The 23669-nt window shown below is 41.7% G+C and overlaps 1 long non-coding RNA gene across 2 annotated transcripts in view; it reads left to right on the top strand.

Annotated features, from left to right (window-relative positions):
* LOC125431658 overlaps positions 1-23669 on the top strand; it is a 50315-nt gene that overhangs the window by 2298 nt on the left and 24348 nt on the right. Inside the window, exon 2 of one of the 2 annotated variants that reach the window (XR_007244325.1) lies at positions 19228-19344. The exons of the other annotated variant lie outside the window; for it this stretch is intronic. This is a non-coding gene — a long non-coding RNA (uncharacterized LOC125431658). The remainder of the gene's footprint in view (positions 1-19227; positions 19345-23669) is intronic. 2 annotated transcript variants of the gene reach the window in all.

Here is a 23669-nt window from a genome sequence, read left to right as displayed (position 1 = left end):
ATGGGGGCTACACCTTTGAGGGTCCATAACTTTGGACCCCCTGAACCAAACTTCACCCAACCTGGCTGGTATCATTAGGAGAGTCTCCTAAAGATACCCTGAAAGTTTGGTGCTTCTAGCTTAACAACTGCACCCCTGACAGCAGGCACCCCCCAAATTTCCCCAGATTCTCCTTTTAAATCCACCCCCTTCGGCATGGATTTAAAGGGAGAATCTGAGGTTTTCAGTTTAGAAGAAGAAGAAGAGTTGGAATTTATATCCTCCCTTTCTCTCCTGTAGGAGACTCAAAGGAGTTTACAATCTCCTTGCCCTTCCTCCCTCACAACAAACACCCTGTGAGGTGGGTGGGGCTGAGAGAGCTCCGAAAAGCTGTGACCTTGGGGAGAAGTCAAACTCCCCAAGGTCACCCAGCTGGCATGTGTGGGAGTGCACAGGCTAATCTGAATTCCCTAGATAAGCCTCCACAGCTCAAATGGCAGAGCGGAGAATCAAACCCGGTTCCTTCAGATTAGAATGCACCTGCTCTTAACCACTCTTCCACATTGAAAGTGATGCTGTTTCACGGTGGGGGATAATCCACCCCAAAACAGCATCACTTTTGATGTTGTTTAACTAGGGACCCCAGATTTTCCCTTTAAGGTGGATTTAAAAGGAGAATTTTGGCTCTCTAGTTTAAACACCATTGAAAGTGATGCTGTTTGGGGGTGGATTCCAGCATCACAGTGGCTGCCCGAGGGGGGGGGGGCGCAAAACTCAGATTTTGCACCGGGCTCCATTTTCCCTCTATGCCTCTGCCCAGAGGGGAGGGTAGAAGGAACTGCCAGCTGGGAGCCCAGCTGGTGGGGGGGCAGGGGTGGGCAGGGCAGGGGAGTCTGTCGTCCCTGGCCTCGGAGAGCTGCTTTTATAAGCACTAGGCCAGAAGCGGGGCTTGGGGAGGCGTGGCCATGCCCTAGGGGCAGGTGGGGGTGTGGCCCCACCCCCGAACCCCCCAATAACCCCCCCCCTATGGAACTTGGGGGGAAGCAGAAAAAATTGACTTCTCCCCAATTCTTTGGGGCCTTCATGTCTTCTGATATATTTACCATTCTATGTTAAAAACAATTTTAAAAACCCTTCTTAAATAGTTTAGACATTCCCCAAGTTGAGGCTGTGAGATGCTAGAACTCTTGGACTATATAGCCAATATTTTTTCTACTGTCTGACCATTCTGTATAAAATGATTTGTGTTTAGGAAAATTCATCTGACAAACTATCAAATGTAAGTATTTTCAATCAGCTCCACCCTTTCCCAAACTAAAAACTTCCATAGGAAATTCTCCCGGGACTGGTTTTATCTGATTGCAAAAGCACTGGAGAGTTAAGATGTAATATTTGTTTTATTTACAGAGCATACATTCAAAAAGACTTAAAAGACAGCAGATCTACCATCCCACATCATTTGCAGGTGCAGATTTCCTGCATGTCAAATGCGCCAGCCAATTCTCAACACCGTCGTCCTTGCTTCTTCTCTGTTTCCAAACTCTGACTACTATTTTTTTGTACTCATGCACATCTGTCCTCTCTCCTTAGCTGGGATCATCATCTTTCAAGTGTTTATGAATACTTTGACAGCCATCGGGGGGGGGGGGGTATTCTTCTAACAATTAGCAGCACCCACTGTGAAAAATAACTAAAAACAATAATGTTATAGCTTTTACAATTAGGACCCACTACTATCACAAAATAGTGAGTGCCAGTAGTTTAGGTGGGATGCTAAGTGCAAAAAAGAGGGTAAAATAATTGTTTCATGGCATACTATAAAAGCCCAATGTATGTAGCTTGTGGTTCCTTAAAATGGAAACAAAGGGACATTTCAGACTGAGTACATAATGAGTGATGTGAGCCAACTTTCAAGATTTACCTGAGGATCCTGCTCTGGAGAAGTAAAGAAATGAGGTATATTGCTTTGGGAATATAAATGCCAACAGCCTATCGGAGTGAGAGCATTATGGAAACACACATATTCTTGTACAGCTGAAAGCAGCAGGGAAAAATGGTTGTCTTTAACATTCATAAATCTAGATGATGAACTGGGCAGCAAAATAAAGTCCAATGACATTTGCAAGGCTAACAAAATTTATTTCAGCGTAAACTCTTGTGAGTCAGAGCTCACCATCCAATGCAAATCTGATGTTGGCAAATTAGGTGGCAATAGCTGAAGGCAACCTAGGTAGCAATAACTCGTGTTTGGAGGGGATATAACTCCTGTAAGCAGAACACCTTTAGAACATAATCCTCCTCCAGTTGTAAATTTTATTTCTTGGGTGGCTGAAAACCGTATTCCAAAAAACATAATTGAATGGGGTGGGGGGTGGGATGCAGAAAAAAATGTGACTCCTTTCATAATATATTTTTATCGGGACTAATCAAAATATCACAAACTAGCAAGTGCAGGCATTTAAGTTTCTCAGAATTCTTAATCAAGCTGATATTTAAGTACAAAAAGGGAATGGCAGGAGCATTTGTTGTATGCTAAGGCCAGACAGCTAATCTGTAGCAATAGGTCGCAACTGGTTACTCCAGAATGTTACTTGTCATAAGCAGACTGCAACTTGATGGCACAACACTTTACACACACACACACACACACACACACACACACACACACACACACACACACACACACACACACACACAGTAATAGCTATATAACTGAAATAAATTGTGGTGGGAAGTCTTCCACGCATGCAGAGTAATCCATTTTCAATCCATTTTCACACTTGTTTGCAAGTGGATTTTGCTTTTCTGCACAGTAAAATCCAGCTGCAAAGTGGATTGAAAGTGCATTATTCTGCATGTTCGGAAGGGGCCTTTGTTAGTATCTGTAAATCTCTGCAGGGATGGGGACTCTGATAGGGACTGCATCTGAAAATACTTTGGACTCCATAAGCCTGTATACAACAGCTTTTATTTGGTGTGTATATGAACGTGTTCACCCTGACCTAGATAGCCCAGGTGAGCCTGATCTTGTCAGATCTCAGAAGCTAAGCAGAGTAAACCCTGGCTAGTATTTGCATGGAAGACCTCCAAGGAATACTCAGGCTATGATGTGAGGCAGACAATGGCAAACCACTTCTGAATATCTCTAACCTTGAAGCCCCAGCAGTTGTCGCCATAAGTCAGATGTGACTTGAAGGCAAAAAAAAAAGGTATTCAGGAGATGGTAGGTGCTGTAAAGGTGGGGTAAGTTTCACTAGTTGCCACTAGGGGGACAAAAATCCTTCACTTTCTTCCTCCTCTCTCTTAAGGCATATATTGGATGCGAACGCGATCTGGATGCGAACGCGATCTGGCTGCAACATCTGTCCTGCATTCATCGCCAAAGTTGATTCAGCTTATCTGATTGAGGCATATATTTATTTCTTATAGCAAAGGTGGTGAGGATTTCCTTGCGAGCACTAAGTTTCAAGCCAACATAGACTCCTGAAGACATGACACCTATTACTCTTTAAGCTGGGTCACTGTCTGGATTTTTCAGGAAGTGGCTAGCTCTTGGTTTCCCCCCTCAACTCCTTCTCTTCCCCTCCTCACAACAGACACCATGTGATGTAGGTGAGTCTAGCTCAGGGCTCCTGCCAGCATGGCCAAGATTGCTTACCTAGTGGGTGGTAGAGAAAAAATACCTGGAAGTTTAATGGTGTCCAGTGACCAGTATGCAGGAACCACAGTGAGATCTAGCTCAAGGTCACCCAGCAGGCTTCATTTGTTGGAGCAGGGAAGCAGATTAGAGTCCACCAAACTTAAACCCTATACCAAGCTGCAGGTTATCTCCTCAAGGTCAAACCAGCAGCTGGATTAAAATGGATGCCATCTTTGGGAAGGCTATTGCTAGGGTCTATCAAAACTAGGACAAAGAGGCTTAGAGACAGCTTCTACTCTAGAGCTGGGGTGATGCTGAACTCCAGGGCTTCGTGTTGATATGTTTGGGGCTGTGTAGGGATGGGTGGAGGAAGGGGAAAGTGAGGATGGGGTATGAGTCTGAAATTGTGTGCATCGAGGAATGCTGCTGTAAATTTCGTTGTGCGTGCACAATGACAATAAAATGCTTATGCTTATTAGCTGTCATAAGGGCTTAGAAAGGGGTCAACTCTTTCAATTCAGCTTCATCATGGAGCCAGATTTTCATTCTGCCACCTCGTTCCATGATACCATCTTGTTGTACAGACTGTTGCCTTTATGCTTTGCTACTGCAAACATTGGAACTGCAAGAAAGCACTGTCTATGCTATAAGCCAGTATTAGGCAAATTGAGTAAGTTTTATTATTGTTCTGTTACTGTTTTTAGAGACTGCACCTGCTTTGTTTTATCCCTGTTCTTTTCCCCCCAAGTGCCTTAATACATGTTTGTTACTTTAAAAATGAGTCTGCTTTATTTATGCACTTGGTAGCCCTGAAATTTTGTGGCCGTGGGGCTTCTCAACAGTCCTACAGGGTAGGCCTAGGTCTCTGGCAGACCCCTTCCTTCTATATACTGAACCTTTGACTGTCACTGATGGTTTGAGAGACCAAATGCCCCACAGGTGAAGACATAAAAGAACTAGAAAAATAGGCCAGGGTTTATTCCATGTCTCCCAAATGTGTGTTAAACAAAGCAATTGCATTTGCTCATTTGTTTAATCACCATATCTACATAACCTTCATGCATATGTGGTTTGCCTCTGTGGCTCTGTGAACTAGCAGCATTCACAGGATTGGATCCAATAGTTATCTCTCTGTTTGCTCTTGATATTTGAAGGATTGAAGGGTAGTTCTAACAGGGTGACTTCTCCAACCCCATCTTTCATCTCTTCAGCACTTTTCTTGATAGGCCTGTTATTCTTGTCTTGATATAGGAATTTTCCCTCCTATCTTGGCAGGGCTATTTCTTCATCTTTAACTGATAATGCTATCTCTATTTTTGCTCAAACTGATATAGCGTTTTTCTTTGAGGAACACAGACATGTACTTTACTCCTAAATAAGAAATTGGCTGATTGTAGCATTTTTTCCGACTGCTATTTGTGCACTGGACTATAGTTATTTTTTTCCTGCAGTAATACAATGAAGGGATTGGGACTTTAGCAGGGCAGAAATGTTGCGAGCAGCAAATTTTGCTGCTGGCTATCTTTCTGCTATGAATTCACAAGTACAGTTATCCCTTTCACATCTCTGGGGTTAGGAGCACAGCGTCCCCTGCAATCTGGAAATCCAGATTTTTTGGCCCTCCCTTCATACCAGAGAATAATTTTTTCTTATTAAAAAGTGTATATAGAATTAAAAATAAAATATGTTGATATGATACAATATTATACTTATATTTTACCATGGCATACTGGGCTTAAATGGCACCCAGGGGTATGACCATTTCCCCTGCCCCACCCTGCCTGGCCCCCTGCCCCCCACTTACAGGAGCCAGCAGGGAGGCTGCTTACAGGAGCCATTTACAGGAGCCACTCAGGAGGGAGGCTGAGCTAGGCACCGTGGCTGAAGGCTGGCTCCTGGGCTGACCTGCGATGCAGCACCCCAGCCACCTCCTGACCTCCCTGCAGGCCAGCTTCTGCCCTCTCCAGGGCCTGGGGAGGGCAGGAGTCAGACTGCAGGGAGGCCGGGGTGGGGGGCTCTTGGCGGCAGATGACTTGGGCGCATGCCATTTCATCATGTGGAGGCACCTGGCACCCCACCACATGATGAAATGGCGTGCGCCCAGGGACATGGGATACCCCATGTTTCCATTAGTGGTACGCCACTGTATTTTACATCTTTCTCAGTTTCTATACTTTTTCTGTGTCATTTGCTAGCCTTTTGTGTGTCAACTATGGCCTCTGTAAAACTCATCAAAAATTCCCATTTAATTTATTATGCCAACTTGCGATATATCAAAACTGTGATGGGGAAAATTGTGATGTGGAAGAGATAACTAGAATTGTTATCAAATAGAAAGGAAGTGGACATGAGTGGTATTAGTAGTTCTTTGAGAAAATGTCTCCTTTACAAGCCTGAATGTTTTTGCGCCCAAATCTTTCCTGCCATGGAGGGATTTATCATCACAAATAGGCTTGGTGATCTGGTAAACCCAAATCACAGAAAAAGAAATGAAAAAGCCACATCAGCTTTTGGGGTTTTTTTACTAACACAAAACCCCAAGAGTATTTGAAAAGCTGAATATACCTGGGGCAGCTTTTTCTCCCTCTCCTTGGAAACCAGCAGAGGAGGGGAAAGAGATCAATCCTGTGTGTCAGGCTGAGCTAGAGATCTTACATCACGCTGATCTAGCTCAGCCCAAAACGCAAGATCTACCCATCTCCCACGCTCTTCAGTTTCTATGGGGCTTGAAAGCCATCAGAAGGGGATGGCCAGGCCAGATTCTGGATGCATGGCTGAACCGGCTCAGCTCTGTATGTATAATCACTTCCCCACTCGGGTTTTCCAAAGGCCCTGGACTTGGAATGCACCGCTAGGGCAGTTCTTTCTTCCCACCTCATTTCAGAAGCTTCTGAGGTCTTGGGAAGTGGTAGGGAAAGGGAGGACCTGAAAAATTTCATGTTCAAGGTTTTTTTACCCCAATATTGTCAGTAATACCCAAATAAAGTCAAGACCCCTTCCAGTTGAGAAAAATGGGGTATAAAAACCAACTCTTCTTCTTCCAATCTAGGCTTTCTGAAGCCAGTTATTACAGCTGGAACATGGGACCTTCAACATGCTGGAGTTTCTGCTCTGATCACTAGGTGCAGACAGAAGGCTAACATTTATACCCAGTATTCTTATTTCACGGATCCCAGTAGCAGGAGAGCCCAACATTGTGGAGTCCTATTGTCTTCTGTGCCTGGAAAAAGGTCCTGAGGGCTAAGCATGTTTCTTCAGCAGGCTGGGTTCCATTGCCAAATCATGAGATTACCAAATTAACAAATATGGTAAATGTTATAACTGAAACCATGATGAGTTGTTAACCAGCAAATGGTTAATGCATGAGGACTTTGGATGGCATCTGACATTTGGGTTGCTTGCATAAACTTTCCAGACCTTGTGTCAAGGTGAGCTCTTCACAGTTTTTGTGTTTGGCTCCAGAGTGGTTTGGCTTCAGAGCCCTTGCTCACATTGTTCCACAAGTGGCGCTCCAGTAAGGGGTGATTTCTGATGCTGTGAGAGGATCTTGAAAGTCAGACTAGAAAATCAGACATGCTGAAGTGCACACAGCACTAGGCTAAAAATAAAGTAGCGTTGCCAACCTCCAGGCAGACCCTGGCAATCTTCCAGAATTACAATTGATCTCAGAGTACAGAGGTCAGTTACTCTGGAAATGGCTGCTTTGAAGGGTAGACACCAAATTATCACAACCTGCTGTGGTCCCAAACCCTTCAATCCCTGACTACAACCCCAAATCTCCAGGAATTTCCCAGCTTGAACTTGGCGAGGCTAATTTACAGCAATCTTTGGCTCATTTCTAACTCAGAAAGAGCACCTCAGCTTTACCTTGATGCTTCCTGCATTTTGCTTAATTTTTTAAATAAAGACTTTGAATATTTTTGTAGCATAAAGTTCTAAAAACCAGGAGAATTGTTCCCATGATTTTTGTATTCCAAAACAAAGCAATTATAGGTGAACAAGGACAGATGGCTGAGATTCCAGACATTAAAATCAAAGACATTTTCTACACAAGTGACAATTGATGGATTTGAAAGGAACATCGTCAGAAACATCTTGAATGAAAGTTGTCAATCTTTTCTATGCAACATTTGGATACATTGCCCCCCAGCCAAACCAGTATGACATTTATATATCCCTGGGTAACTCAAACACAATCCATCTATTTGTATACCCATTATGTATACACAGTACATGAACATTCATATTTCTGCACTCTGTAAGATCCAGTCTACAGTTTTCCCAGGAGCTCTCCGATAGGGATATTGTATGATGTCTTTCTAACTGCTGTTCTATTAATCACATATATTTTTAAAAAGTCATGTATATCATACAGCTTTACAAGATGCTTTCCACATAGTTTGTTCTGAAATATTACACACATTTCCTTGCTTAGACTGATGATATGGTTATAATTTGAGCTTACACTGGCAGAGAAATTGCTTTCTCAATGGAACCGTAAAACAGCTGATTACTTCCTGAAGCACCTCTTTAAATAAGAATCTTCCCAATAAAAATGCCTTTTACAAATTCCTTTAATCCTGGAAAACAACATTTAATCACCTTCAAGAGCTGATGCTAGAGCCGCTGAAAGGGCAAAAATGGCCATTTCTAGACTGATGCATCTCTTGAGTTTTAAAATTAATGTTTTCCTGGTGCCTCGTTTTAATTAACAACCTGTAATTGAAACCATTTGCATTCATTCTTGATTTAGGAGAAGATGATAAGATTTATGTTTCAGTACCATGATGTCATTACTGATGATGTCATTCTATGTCATATGTACAAAGTTATTCCAGGTGTCTATAAATATATACTTCAGTGGTTTTTTTGCTTGCTTCTTTTGCTGCTGTAAAGTTCCCCACCCACCCAGTTTACATGATGTGTGTGTGTTAAGCTCTGTCAGGTTGGTTCCAATTGATGGCACCCTATTAAGTAATGTCTTCTAATGTTAGCACCCTTGCTCAGTTCTTGCGAATGGAGGGCTGTCCTCCAGATGTTATGGACTACAGTTCCCATCATCCCCTGCCAGCATGATGCTGGCAGGGAATGACGGGAACTGTAGTCCATAACATTTGGAGGGCTGCGAGTTTGACACCTATGAATCAACCCATCTCATGCTGGGTCTTCCTTTTTTCCTGCGGTGTTTAAATTTTCCTAGCATCATTGCCTTTGCAAAGTATAGTTAGTGTCATTTTAATCATTTTAGCTTTTAGGAAATGTGCAGGCTTGATTTGATCTAGAACCCACTTTTTTGGGTAGTCTGTGGTATGCATAAAACTCGCCTCCAACATTGCAAATGGCTAGCTTTTACGTCCATACATAGTAATGGGGAATACTATGGCATAAATCAGCTTAATCTTGTTTTCCATTGACACATCCTTACATTTAATAATCTTTTCTAGCTCCTTTGTGACTGCCTTCTATATATGATAACAGATTTTGAGCGTTGCTTTACTCGTGATAGAAATTAATGCAATGTTCCAATAGTTGCTGCATTCCATTCCTTTCCATTCCACATCCTTTATTAGGCATGTATAAATTTGAAATAGTTAAAATGGTACAGGAATTACAAGTCTCTGTGAACAAATAAACTTAATAAAATAAAATACATATCTAGAAGTACAATGAATTAAGCTAATATGTTGATTTGTCAAACCGCATATCTTGAGGTTAAAGAATAATGCATCAGACCAGGGAACTAACTAAATATACTTCTGATTAACCTTGGTTTTTTATAATTTCAAGCAAGAATTTAGCAACTTCATTGCAATGGACAGGCTTGCTTGGCATTGGTGTTGGTGTTAGTACTTTGATTCACTGAGAATTTTTAAAGGTAATCTACTAGAGTTTTTGTTAACAGTTCAAAATTAAAAATTCCTGTACTGGGTGAATCTGCATTTAAAATTAAATCCCTTTGGCCGTTTCCGCACGAAGGCGGAAACGGCCGGGTCGGCGTTTATGACGCCGACCCGACGACGCTGGGAACAGCCGGGCATGTCCGGGCATGTCCGGCGCCCGGCCGACCCGGCATGTCCCCGGGCCTCCGGCGCGTCGCCGAGGCCTGGGGACACGCCCCCTGGCCCTGCGCACCTGCTCCAGCGGCGCAGGGCAGGGGGGCATGTCCCCAGGCCTCGGCGATGCGCCGGAGGCCCGGGGACAAGGTGAGTGCCGGGTGGGGGAGGCGGCGTGAAGCCGCTGCCGTTCGCTCGGCAGCGGCTTCACTGCGGTGTTTCCCCAAAAAGAGTGCTGGGAAGCGCTCTGGGGAAACGCCGGCTTCAGGCCAGGAGGGCGCCGCGAGGGCGCCGCGGCTGTGTTGCAGCTGCGCCCCCTGTGCGAATGGCGGTCTGGAGACGGTGTTTTTACCGTCTCCAGGTCGCCATTCATTGCCCGTGCGGAAACGGCCTTAGATAATAGGAGATGATTTGATGAAGTTAGTGATGTTGTTCTCCAACTGGGGGAGCCATTTCATATTTAATTTGCAAGTCTGTGACCTAAGAGTCTCTAGATTGAGTGTCTTGACTGGTGACCCTCAAATTAAGGCATAATGGTAAGTGGTCATTTAGAAAAAAAAATCACTGATATAAAATGTCTGAACCAAATTTAGGAGGTGGGGTGTGTGATCAAAATATAATCAATTACACTGGATCCTCTGGTGGAAACAAAGGTACGACCTCCTGCATTTTTAAAGATCTTTATATCGTTCAGCCAAAGTTTTTTTTACATCTAATCGCAAACCTAAGTAAATTTAAACCAGCTGTATTAAACTGTTGATTTTTAGAGTCATGCAGAGTGTGGGACAGTAGATAGTGAACTTGATTTTTGTCTAACCAATATGTTCCATGCAGGTTACTAAGTCCACTCCTATACATGCGTTGAAGTCTCCAGCTATTAAAATTTCTGTAGATGGATAAAGTCTTCAAACTCTTCAACATAAAGGGCCATGTTGTTCCAAACATCATTGTGTGATTGGGAATCTAATACTGGCGAGATATATACATTTATTATTATTAAGGAAAATTCACCCTTAGGTATTAAGACTGATTAAACTACTAGTGTGGAGCTTGCTAGGCTTTTTACTCTGATATTGGAAGCCGCTAAGATGGAGAGGCCACCCATAAAGTGACCAAAAGGAGCAGGCCTTGTGGCAGGGAGATAAAAAGATCTATGTCCCTCCATGATGATATTCATTTTGGACCAAGTTTCTTGTAGTAATATGATCTCAAAATCTCCTAAATATTTAATAAGGCATTTGTTGCTGGCTTTTTTACTCCAGCCAGTGATATCCCACGAAATGATAGAGATTCCTGTGTGCCCCTGGCATCATTTGGTTGTGTCAACTTCTTTGATGCTAATTGAATCATATTGGATGCAGCCATTGGGTCTTTTCTGTCTGTTTCCAGTTTGAACTTTAATATTCTCCATGCTTTGACTTGATGGGCTAGCTGCTTTTTCTGGTTGATTATACTACGTTGCTTTAAGATGATGTATTTCCACGGCTGCTTGTTCAGTGAATATTGGTAAGTCATGGCATTTGCAATTTGAGTTCTGCTTTGCCAGCCCAGGCTGTTCAAGTGTGTTTAGAGGATTTCTATTTGATGGAGATTCTGGTATTTGTATAAGCTGCTTATCCTTTGTAGTTTCTATCTTGTCTATAATATCTTTCTGCTCAAATTGTGGGAGGTTTTGAAAATCTTTAAATGTTTCTTCTTTTCAATTAGTTGACAGGACTAGATGATGTAAATTGCTCATATCCAGGGCATCAGTTTGAGGTCTATTGGATGTACTATGTATGATTTCTAGTTCTTCAAGTTCCTTGTCCATGATTTTCCAGGATTGCCAGGAGGTAAATCATGGGCTAACACTTGTATAGGTCTCAAATCTAGTTCATAGTCGATTAATGGGGCATCTTCCAGTGATGGTGCATCTCCTTTCGGGAGATACTCCATGGACATAACTGTCTTTTGTCCTGAAGACAGAGGAATGTGCTGTAAATAGTTCAAGGAGTTTGGGGCTGAAAGTTCTGTGCCTGGCATTAAGATGGAAGAAGCTGCCTCATGTCTGTATGCATTCTTTTTACCAGGGACTGTTGGTTTTGCACAGTTTGGCATGTTTTTCTCTACAGGGACAGAAGTGTTGAATGATCCTTCTTGAGTCAGCTTTTTACTGATGGTTTGTTGTGATCCATTTATTTTCCTTATAGTGATTTCCAGATGCTTCCATTCTTCTAGAATCTCACTGAAATTTTCCATTGTCCTTTCTTGTGGTCTAGTGGTGAAGAAAGCCTCTTCATCCTGCCTGTTCTTGGCAGGAGCTGTAACCTGTTTTGTTGAAGTGGAATTAAAAAGTTTACAGCAATTCCTGTTTTGAAAAACATGCCACAAATTATGTCATATTTTCTGCAGAGTTGGTCTTGTTGCTTTAGAAGCATGGAAGGGAGTCATGGATTTTCAGATTGGAGAGTCATTCTATTGTATTGATTTAAGGATGGTAATCTTTCATATGATGCCAGGTTGATCTCTCCTCTAGGATAGTTCAAAAACTTTCTCAAGGAATCACAAATACCATGAAAATTGGTCCATTTGTTATAATTTAATGTAGTATTTCCTATCAGAAGTGCCACTTTATTTCTTTGCAGGACTAGAGACATTGGATATTGTTTATGTCCATAACCTGAAGAAGACACGCATAGGTTTTCTTGGGCCCTTCCCTTTCTGATTTCACTGTCATTTCCAGTATCAGCTGGCACGGCAGTGGACAGATATTCTTTGATGTAACAAATTGGCAAGCATTTCAATTTTATCACTTAAATGGGATTTTTTGTCATTAAAATTTCAAATGTGTTGGACATTAAAAATGCTTCTCTTGCAAGGAGTTCCATCAATGGAGGTGAGTCAGTCCTACAGATGGGAGCTGCAGTCTTTATCAGAGCACAGTGCTGTCACCTGGATATTATTCTCTGTAAGTTCTAAGTCTTTGGCAGTCTCATTCACTGCAGGAGGCTCTTTCGCATTTGTTGAGGAAGGGGTAATTGCCTCATTAGCCTCTCTCACTGCCAAGGTTTCTATGGAGCAGTCCAGTAAGGAATATCTGTTTGAGAGCTCTGTGTTTTGATATAAAACTTTTACTAATAAGTTATCATTACTTGCTTTGGCTTTGCTGATTAACTGGGGAGGAGTGCCGGCGTCTCCTAGATAGTTTCTTTCCTCTCATTTCTGCAAAAGCCTAAAATGTTGTTTCATGAAAAAGCCCTAGAAAATTACACTAATCAGTGTTTAAAAGCTGCAGGCAGGATTATATTTAATTATCCAGGATGTTTTCTAGATATCTCTCTTCACAGTGGTGAAGGTCAGTCAAGCCTTGTGTGACTATAAAAACGTTTATAAAATAACTAATGATGTCCAGATAAAAGCTGATAAAAGATTCAGGGGGAGAGCTCAGTGCTTAAAGTTTGTTTTAAAATCTAATTGAAAGCAAATAAAAGGAGAAATAAAATCATAGAGCTCACTTTTTGGCATCCTGCTTTGGCACTTGATAACCTGTTCCAGTTGCTGCAGTCTTTTATTTCTCTTTTTTTGGAATTGGATATGAATTGAGCATTTCCAGTCTGAAGGTCATTGTTTTGTTTTCCATACAGGCATGTTATTGTTAAGATTTTGATGTACAATGGTCTGTTTCGCACAGCTCAAATAAGAGGTCCTGAGGATGCTTAAAAAGGCGTCCTGGGAAAGCACTCTGCACACCTTTCTTCCCCAGATGTCCTCAGGAGGCCTTATTTTAGCTCAAGGCATCTTTTTTGGAGAACACTTCAAAGTGCACCTTTACCCCCTAAGCAGTGGTGGGATTCAAGTAATTTAACAACCGGTTCCAGTGGTGGGATTCAAATAATTTAACAACTGGTTGTTTACAAGCACCATTTTAACAACCGGCTCTGCCAAAGTGGTGCAAACCTGCTGAATCCCTCCCCCCCAACTGCCCCTAAGGTGCCTGCAAGACATCTCCTGCCTGTCTGCGGAATGCAGAGCTCAGGAGGTGTTTTACCCTATATACTCACGTATAAGCTGAGTTTTTCAGCCCTGTTTTAAGGCTGAAAAATGCCCCCTCGCCTTATACACGAGTCCTGCTTACCAGCCGGCTGTTCAAGCCTCTACCAAGGCTGGGGGTGTGGCTGGGACGACCTCCCTGCGGCTGCACAAGCAGCTTGTTGCTGCCCTCCTCGGAGGGTGAAGGGGAACACTGGCTGGCTGGGCTTCCTCAAACCCTGGGAGGCAGAGGGAGCTCCTTATTTGGGCAGTGACTCCCCCTGATGTCACTGCCCAAATAAGGAGCTCCCTCCACCTCCCGGCTGGGTTTGAGGAAGCCCAGGCAACCAGGAGGTGGAGGGAGCTCCTTATTTGGGCATGACATCAGGGGGAGTCACTGCCCAAATAAGGAGCTCCCTCAGCCTCCCAGCTTCCCACCTTCGGCTTATACGTAAGTCAATACCTTTCCCCAGGTTTTGGTAGTAAAATTAGGTGCCTCGGCTTATACACGAGTTGGCTTATACACGAGTTTATACGGTATTTTTTCTGCCCTACTATTTTGCTCTCTTGTCAGTTTCATCCTCAGCTTGCAGTCTGCATTTTGTGTGCAGCTGAAGAGATTCTCCCTGTTGCCATTTGCTGAAGGTTGTCCATGGATGTTTGCTCTGCAGGCTCTGATTCTGCGTGCCTCTTCAGCCCAAAAAGTACATAGTTGTACTCAGCTGGTCCTGCCAATTCTGGCAATGTATAATTTTTGAAGATACACAGATAGGCATAAGTGAATCTTAGCCGCGTTGCTCAATGCTTTTCTGTCCTCTGTGGTCCCGATGCTTTTCAATGGAAGTCCTCAAAGCAGCTAAGATTATTTATTATTATTTATTTATTCCATTTATACCCCGCCCTCCACTGAAGTCCCAGGGCAACTTACATGGGGTTAAAAGCCCCGTTAAAACATACAATAGTTCTCTTATGCCTGTCTGCATATCTTCTGCGTACATTGCCAGAATTGGCAGGACTAGCTGAATACAACTTTGAACTTTGTGGGCTGAAATGGTGCCTACAGAGCCTGCAGAGCAAACATCCTGGGGTGACTTTCAGCAAATGGTGGCAGGGAGAATCCCTTCAGTTGCACACAAAATGTTGGCTGCAAGCTAAAATGAAACTGACCAGATACCAAAACAGTTGGATGGAAAACAGCATCTTTCCACCTCTGATTCCTAGAAGCTGCCTCTTTTTAAGATGCCCCCTGAACATCATATTTTGGTATGTGGAGTGAAAAGAAGCAGTCGCCTATTTTTAAGACGTCCCACAGACATCTTTTTTGTGCTGTGTGGAGTTTCTATGGATTGGAATAGCTCTTTTGATATCCCATCTACTCCCGACTATTTGTTTTTTCCAATTGCTCTCAGTATAGCTTTCACTTCACTTTCTTAAATAGTATGTTCTTCTTCAAAAGAATCCTGGAAGGAATCTGTCATCTCTTCATCTTGTTTTTACAGTTCTTCAGTGTATTGTTCCCACCTATTCTTTATTTTGTACTGTTCGCTAAATGTTTTACTGTGTTGATCTTTCAGCAGACCTAAGCATGCTTCTAATTTCTCTTTGATTTCTTGAATCCTGTGAAACAGATCTCTTGTTTTACTTTTGTTGTTGTTTTCTTTGATTTCTTTACACTGGTTATTGTAGTAGTTCTTTTGTCTCTATATGTAAGTCACTGGACGACTGCATTTAGATTTTTGGCTCTGTTTCTGTCACCTTTTGCTTTTGCTTCTTACCTGTCTTTAGCAATTTTAAGAGTTTCATTAGTCATCCATGGAGGGTTTTCATTTCTTTGGGCTACAAGAATAGTCTGCACATGTTTTTCCTTGATGACATCTCTGGTTTCAACCATAACTCTCCTGGTTCACACAGAGGTGGAGCTACCAGGGGGCCAGGGGATGCACATTGCACCAGGGGCACATCTGGGGGAAATCCCCCCATAGTGCCCCTCCTGCCCCCCTGCAGTGGCGAACCTAGGCAAACTGGAGCCCTGGGCAAAACCTGAGAAAGAAAGAAAACAAGCATTGGCAGGAAGGGGGTGGGTTTATATACCGCCTTCGGGGAGGGTGGTTTATAAATATAATAACTAACTAACTAGCTAACTAACTAACTAACTAACTAAATAAATAAATAAATAAAAGGAAAATCTGGGGAAAAGCCTGTGGTCAGGGGGTGCCTGCTGTCAGGGGTGCAATTATTAAGATAGCAGCACCAAAATTTCAGAGTATCTTTGTGAGACCCTACTGATGATACTACCCAGGTTTGGTGAAGTTTGGTTCAGGGGGTCCAAAGTTATGGACCCTCAAAGGTGTAGCCCCCATCTCCTATGAGCTCCCATTGGAAACAATGGGGGATGGGGGCACTCTCTTTGGGAGTCCATAACTTTGGACTCCCTGAACCAAACCTCACCAAACCTGGGTGATATTATCAGGACAGTCTCCCAAAAAATCCCTGAAATTGTGGTGCTGCTATCTTAAAAACTGCACCCTCTGCAGGCCAAAAACAGAAAAACACTGAAAATATAAAAAATCCCACAAACGAACTTGCAGTTTTTGCGCCCCCCACAAGGCGGTGCCCAGGGCAACTGCCCACTTTGCCCAATGAGAGGGACGCCTCTGCCCCCCTGGGGTGCCCCCCCACACTTACCTTCATGAAACAGTGCAGGCTGGAGAAGCGGCCTGTTCCCTTCAGACTGAAAACAGCCTGGTGGGAACTACACTTCCCAGGAGACCTTGCGAGCCTCATGATCTCATGGGAAGTGTAGTTCCTACTAGGCAGTTTTCAGCCTGAAGGGAACAGGTCAATTCTCCAGCCTGCACTATGGTAAGGTGGGGGTGGGCGGGTAGGCCGCCATGGAGGGGGAGGCGAAAAACATAGAGTGCGCACCGGGTGTACTCTGGCCCAGCTACGCCTCTGGGTTCACATTCTTCATATGATCTTTAAGTGCTCTAGGAGTATTGTTCAGGTTGTTTAAATTAGTTTACATGATAATATGTTATAATTTTACAAATCATAAGGCCAATTATATTTATAAATACAACTGTATTCGATATTTCATTGTTTTTTGTAGTCTTGTAGACGTGTGTTTATCTGTAATTTAAGTATCATTGGTTTTTGTTTAGGTCTAGCTGTGCCCTAAGTCATCATCATTCATTATTTATGAAAGTGCCTATACTATTCTAGATACCATACAGTAGCGAAATCAAATGGGTCTCTTCCTGCAGGTTCATGGTCTTAAACGTAAATAAAGGGAGGAAAACATGACATTCTTTGCATTGGCTGGATTAGACTACTATAAAGAAGAAAATGTAAAAAAGATTCTATATAATAGTTAATATGATTAACATGAGAAGAAAGAAAGGTCAGGTGACCAGAAGAACTGAAAGACATAGACAAAAAGGATAATGTCAAGATAAGAATAAGACTCTGAATAAGGTTTTAATAGAATCAGACCGTTAAAGTACAGATTTTAGAAATACTGTAGCAAGGAAACATTAGCTAGGAACAGAAAAAGGCACAAGAATAAAATAACTTTAAATAAAACCTGAAATGTAGGCTATAGAGCAATACTGCCAAATGAGACAGAAAGGGAAGGCAAAGCAAAGGTTTAAGGGGTGCTACTTTTTTCATATAAGGTTTGAGTTAATCAGATGTTGGGTGAGAAAAATCAGTTAAAAACAGGAGAAAACGAGGATCATAAAGATAGAGCTGGATATCATCAGCATAAACATAATACTGTAAACCAAAAGAAGTAACATTTCTAAGAGAAATGGTATAGAATTTGAAGTCTTTGACAGAGATTTTGGAAGAATCATTTTCAGAGACTGGAGTGGAACCAAGACACCAGCATTACCAAATCTCAAAATGTAAATACAACTGACAGTGTGATCCTAAAGAGGGTCATTACAGTCTAAGCCCATTTATTTCAAGGTGTTTGGACTGCAATCTGCACAGGATTGCTCTGTATGAAACAGAATGAGTTTCCAAAATTAAGGGGGGGGGGTGTAATCCTAACAGAATTACATTCTAATCAGGGGTGACTTCAGTGTTATAGTTACACTCTCTAAGCAGTACAATTGACCTCAGTTGGGTGTAACTCTTGTTTTGGATTGCATTGTAAGATTAGAAAAGAATTTGTGACTCAGAATATGTAAGTTCATTAAAGGTTTTTACACTTAGTATTCTCACAGGAATGCTGCGGTCTGAAGCCAGCTTGAAGAGCATCAAAATTGAAAATGGAAATGTATTTAAGAAACAAAATAAAGAGGAAAATAAGAATGCAGTTGGAGACAGGCGGATTCCAAGGAGGGTTTAAAAATGAATGGTATGCATGCAAGGAAATAGACTATTCAAAGCACACAAAAAAGGATAGTGAAAGAGCAAGACTGAAAATATGGGGATGACAGAAAGGAATGCATAACACAATGATTATAATGAAGTTAGATAGAACGGAGTTAAGAGAAATGTGGCTCCAGTGTACCTCAGAGCTGCTGTTACTGTCTGGGGGTGGGGGTGGTGTAGAGAAGAAGAGCAGCCATTTGTAGCTGGCCACATGATCCCACAGGAACAGCCAGCTGAGCACTGAGTGTTCACTGCGCCTAGCCAGTGCGGGCAGGGCTGGGACCTGGTGGGGTCTTAAAAGTCTGAGCTTTCCCCTACTTCTGGTTTGGTGTTAGACTGTATAACACCTTAAGCAATTTTTTATTGAGGAGCAGCCTAGTATAGATCGAAGTGTGCGGAAAAGGCTGATAATGAAAAGAGGTGAAGACTCTGCAGTTTTCTGTTGTGATCCCCACCTTTTGGAATGGCCTCCGAGGAAGTCAGGAGGGCACCCACAACTGTCATTCTAAAATCTTCACAAAACAAAGTTGTTCAGAACGGTTTTTCTGTAAACACAATAGAGCTATACTAAAACTGAATAGATCAGGGAAGGTAATGGTAAAGGGACTGTGGATTATACTCCTGTGTTTAGGATTATTTGTCTTCTGTGTATATTATCTGTTGTTGCTATTGTTTTCTACCAGTTTCTGCATTCCATCTGTGCTTTTGTGCCATGCTAATTTAAATTTCTATAATCCTAGTCCCAGTACATTGCTTTTTCGATGTCTCTTCATATTGATTTTGTCAATGGATACTGCGTAATCTGTGAGGTTATAAAGAAAGGTGGACTATAAATAAATAATGGTCTGTCTTTTTAAAAGTCTATGTTCAAAATAGACAGCAAGAACTGGTTCTGATTTCCCCCCCCCAGAAACCTGTAGACCTTTCTTGAAGATGTCCTATCCAGTCCATCCTGTGTGAATGGACTGAATAGCAAGGCATGTTACATTGATTTTTAAAGATATCCTGGTTTTTTCTCTCTGAGTATATTACACAATCTGAAGAACAAATTTGTGCTAGCTAGATCAGTGGTGCAAAGAACAGCATTTCCCTGTTAACAGTCCACCTTCCTCAGTCACCTTTTGAAAAACATTGCTTGTACAAGATCCTTCTGTTGTTTCATTGCAGAACATCTCAAGCACAGGGGTTTGGTTAGCCCATGTGTGAAACGGGACTGAAGTTGACTGACTGAATGATCAGAAAAATGATGTTCTCTTTCTTGGAAGCACCTGGATCATTATTATGGTATAAATTTCTTTCTGTTTTCTGAAGACAAGTTCAGTACCAGATGTCTACAGTGAATGTAAGAGCTAGCTACACCTGAAGGCAAAAGCTGAGGTACTGGGAACGGATATTGTCTTTAAAAGGAAAATAATAAGCTTGATATCTTTCATCTCCTTGGATAGTCCCAAAATATGTTGACTGTCATCAAGCATATATTTTATAAAGTTATCACCAATTGCCAATTTCAATAAGAGGAATGGGACTCACTACTTTTTTAATGTAGTATTGAAAGAAAGTACTAGGAGCTTAACTCTTTAATGGTGCCAACCTAAGCAGGGTTAAACCCTTCAATATCTAGTGAAGGGTGTGAAGGAATGGATATGCAAGACCCATTCTCTCAGGTACCAGTTCTGCCATTTCCCCTTGCTCCAGGGGGTTGGGATGAGGGCAGGGCTACAAACTTCTCTCTCCATACTAATTTCTACCAACAAATCTACAAGAGTATTTCCTGCCAGATGGATTTATACATCTAGCATTTTGTACCTTGCCTTTTAAAGGCTTTGTGTTGCTGTTTAGGCTTCACCTGGTTGCTCAGTCTAGGTAAGGTAGAGACAATCTATTGCACCTTTGTGCTTACATGCTTTAGTTACCTTTACCTGGTTCTATATGAACTGGTAACTGGTGGCTGAATATGTGAATCAAATCCACTGAAAAACATTGTTTGAAGAGAAATAAAAATAATGTGGTATCTTTGGTGGCTTATGTATGCATGCAAGTCATTCATGTTGCAGTGACCAAGTGGTGAGCATGCTTCTATGAATCAACCCCTGAAAGAAAATTCACCCAAGTTTATTTATAGATAATCTGTGAAACAGGCAAGTTTAAAATCATGGATGTGTACATAATGATTATAACAAATGACAGAAATACCCATAGCACCAAAATAAACTCTCCCAATTGAGGACATAGGACATTCTTTACATTCTTTCCAAATAACAATAGAAAATACACTCAAAAGTAAAGCAAATTATAACAGTCAGTTAAAGTATGCATTGAGCCCTGAAATATATGCTAGTATTCCATAATATTCTCCTGTCAAAGAACACAATGGTTTGCTAGCACCTTTTCCAAGACAGAGTTATTCCAATTTTATGGGGCTGTAATGGAATACAGAGGACAGTCTTCCTTTTCTACAAGTTGACACCCTGCTAGCAGATTACACACATTGAAAGTTGGGTAGGGGGTACAGTTTTTGAATGTATTCATTCCTCCTCTTTCCTTGCATAAACTTAAGCACCAGTTGCAATGAGCCTTTATCAGCAATATGGTGCAAGGACATCTGGAATGCTGACTGAGGGATTATTCACACTACATAGGAAGTTTCTTGATGGGGTTTTCTCTGACAGTGGTGGCCAGATGGTACATGATTTGGTTCTACCAGGGGAAATTTTCACTCTCTTTTTCCATGCCATTGTCATAAACATTATGGCAGAGAGGGGACCACAGCTGTCCTAAGAATCACAACTGACTTCTTCTCTTGGTGACCTTTGTGGTGAATCATGGATAGTTTTTACTGATACTGCCTTGTTTGCTATTACACCGTTGGTGATTGAATAGCACTGTTAATTGAGTAATGAAACTGATGTTTTGTGGTCTCTAACATTTCTGTTTGGGGCATCTTCAAAAATAACCTTTTTCACTGTGAGAATTCTTTTGTTTGGTAAAATGTAGCATCATAGGCAGATGCCACAAAAATGTCTGAAGCATGTACAAAATAGTAAGGTAAATGCTATATTTTTTTCTAAAGCAGGTTTAAATACACCATCTTTTTCTTATGAAAAAAATACACCAGGTTAATGTACCACCTTTTGATTGAAGCCTATAACTTAAGAGGAAGTCCTGGTGTTATTTATGTTACATCCAGTAAAACTATCTACCATAGTCCCAAAGATCTTATAAAGTGACATCTTTACTCTGGAATGGAGTCATGTGTCGTTTTTGACCACTGAGGAAGGCCACTTGGCATTTGGTTTGGGGTGGAAGCTGGATTTGTTTGTCTATTTGTGTTATATTTGTGTATGAATATGTATGTAATGTAGGCTATCAAGGTCCCTATTTGTGTTGTTGATTTTAGCTGGCAGTAAACATATATGTTTTCTATATTTTTGTCATTTATACAATTTTCATAATTGGATTTGTTGGCCCTATATGTGAATTTATTCTTGACCATTAGGTAATTAATTCTGTTGTTTTAGGGTTAAATTTCCCCCCTCCATCTTTTGTTTGAAACCTTGAGTGAAAACAACTCAATCTAAATAAGTGCCAATTCACTAGGCTGTCTAAACGATGGCACCTGAACGAACTGGAGGTTTACTCACTATAGTCCAAGATCTTCTCTGTTTTAATGATAAAATGTCATCTTTTTTTTGCTGTGTTGTCCCCTTTCTCATTCATTTAATTTTGTAGCTTACTGTTATTTGTTTTTCATTTTCTTGAAAAAATGGAACTGGAGCCAGGGAGGAGTTTTGCAAAACTTCAAATTCATCTCTCAGTTTGATGAGACCTGGAGAATGTGATACACGTTGTGAGCAAATTAGAAATATGTGTCCAGATGAAACAAATTTGAACCTCTATTTTGTGATGTTTCATATTTATTTCATTTGTTCAGTGTTAGTATTGTCATTTCCTTTTTTATTATGTCTAGGTGATTATATATATGAGAGAGACAGTTTTGCTGTGACATGGTCAAATTTTGAGATGTGTAAGTGCATAGTTATTGCAGGGGGAATGCAAAACTATTTAAACGCCTTTGTCATGCATTTGAAGAATATTCAGCTTTTAGCTCTATGATATATCCACTGAACTCCATATCTATTTTATTAAGAGTTAAAAGTTTAGAAGATTTGGAAAACTCTTACAAATGTAAAAGCAAAATACTCCAACATAAGTCAGTACTCGTTTTGTGTTTGCAAAATTCATCGGATACTCTAGATCTCTCTGTGGTTCCTGCATGCTGGTCACTGGACACCATTAACCTACTTCCAGATATTTTTTCTCTACCATCCACTAGGTAAGCAATCTTATGATTGCCAGAAAAGTGCAAATGTTTATATGAACTATGAATCTTGTGCTCCTTTCGCACATGCAGAATAATGCACTTTCAAACAGCTTTCAGTGCTCTTTGAAGCTGTATGGAATAGCAAAATCCACTTGCAAACAGTTGTGAAAGTGGTTTGAAAACACATTATTTTGCGTGTGTGGAAGGGACCTTGGTGAAATATACTTAGCTGGTGTGTTATGGTGGTAAAAGTCACACCTGACAAAGTGATCCCATAGAGTTTTCAAGGTAAGAGATGATCAGAAGTGGTTTGCCATTGCCTACCTCCATGTCAAGGCCTTGGTATTCCTTAGAGGTTTCCCATATAAATAGTAGTTAGGTCCAACTTTGCTTAGCCTCCGAGATCACATGAAATTGGGCTAGTCCGAATATCATTGTTCAAAGTACCTACTCCTAGGAACCTACTGTCTTGTTTCGCCCAACCCTATCAGTCTGCTCAGCAAAATTTGGAACCTTCTGTCAGGGCCGGAGCAAGGGGGAACTGCGCCCAGGGCACAGTGCGCCCTGCATTCATGCCACACCACACTTGCCCCCACCCTGGAACGCCCCCGCACTGTCATGCACCCGGTGCATCACACCCCATTTCCTTGGCTCTATGCCACTGCCTTCTTCCTTCAGCTCTCAAGGAAAGGAAGAAGAATGTCTTGTTGAGCCACAACAGACTCATTGCAACCCCATCTACAGGACATTCCAAGAAAGCAATAAAAGTGGCTTCCTATTGCCTTCCTCTGCATAGCAACCCAAGTATTGCTTGGTGATTTCCCATCTAAGTTCTGACCATGGCCACAGCTGCTTAGCTCTCAAGCCCTAAACACGTCTGGTATGATCTGGGCAGCTTGGGGTGCCAACCCATAAGGAGCCTTTTTACAAAACTGTAAAAGAACAACATACAGGGAAATACACAAAGGACATATGCAATAAAATAATTTAAAGAAGTATCAGGCCTAAACTTTGGAAGCTCTCAAAATCCTAATGAAGTAAAGAAAAACCTTTTAAAAGAACTGTGGTATAAAACATTAGGGGCAATCTTACAAAATTAATGAAGCTCTAGAGGGGAGGAGACTCTGAAAGTCTGGCAAAATAAAAGCATCTTTGCCTGCTACCTTGTAAATCAGGTGCCAAGTGCATCACTATAGGAAAAGCCATCTGCCTCTCATCCACCTAGCCTGTGATTGTAGGGGGATACTTGACAGGATCTTTCTATGGATCAGTTGCTCCTTCAGTTACC

The sequence above is a fragment of the Sphaerodactylus townsendi genome, linkage group LG04, assembly GCF_021028975.2.
Source record: "Sphaerodactylus townsendi isolate TG3544 linkage group LG04, MPM_Stown_v2.3, whole genome shotgun sequence".
Classification (NCBI taxonomy): domain Eukaryota; kingdom Metazoa; phylum Chordata; class Lepidosauria; order Squamata; family Sphaerodactylidae; genus Sphaerodactylus; species Sphaerodactylus townsendi.
This window is presented reverse-complemented; position numbering and strand designations above follow the sequence as displayed.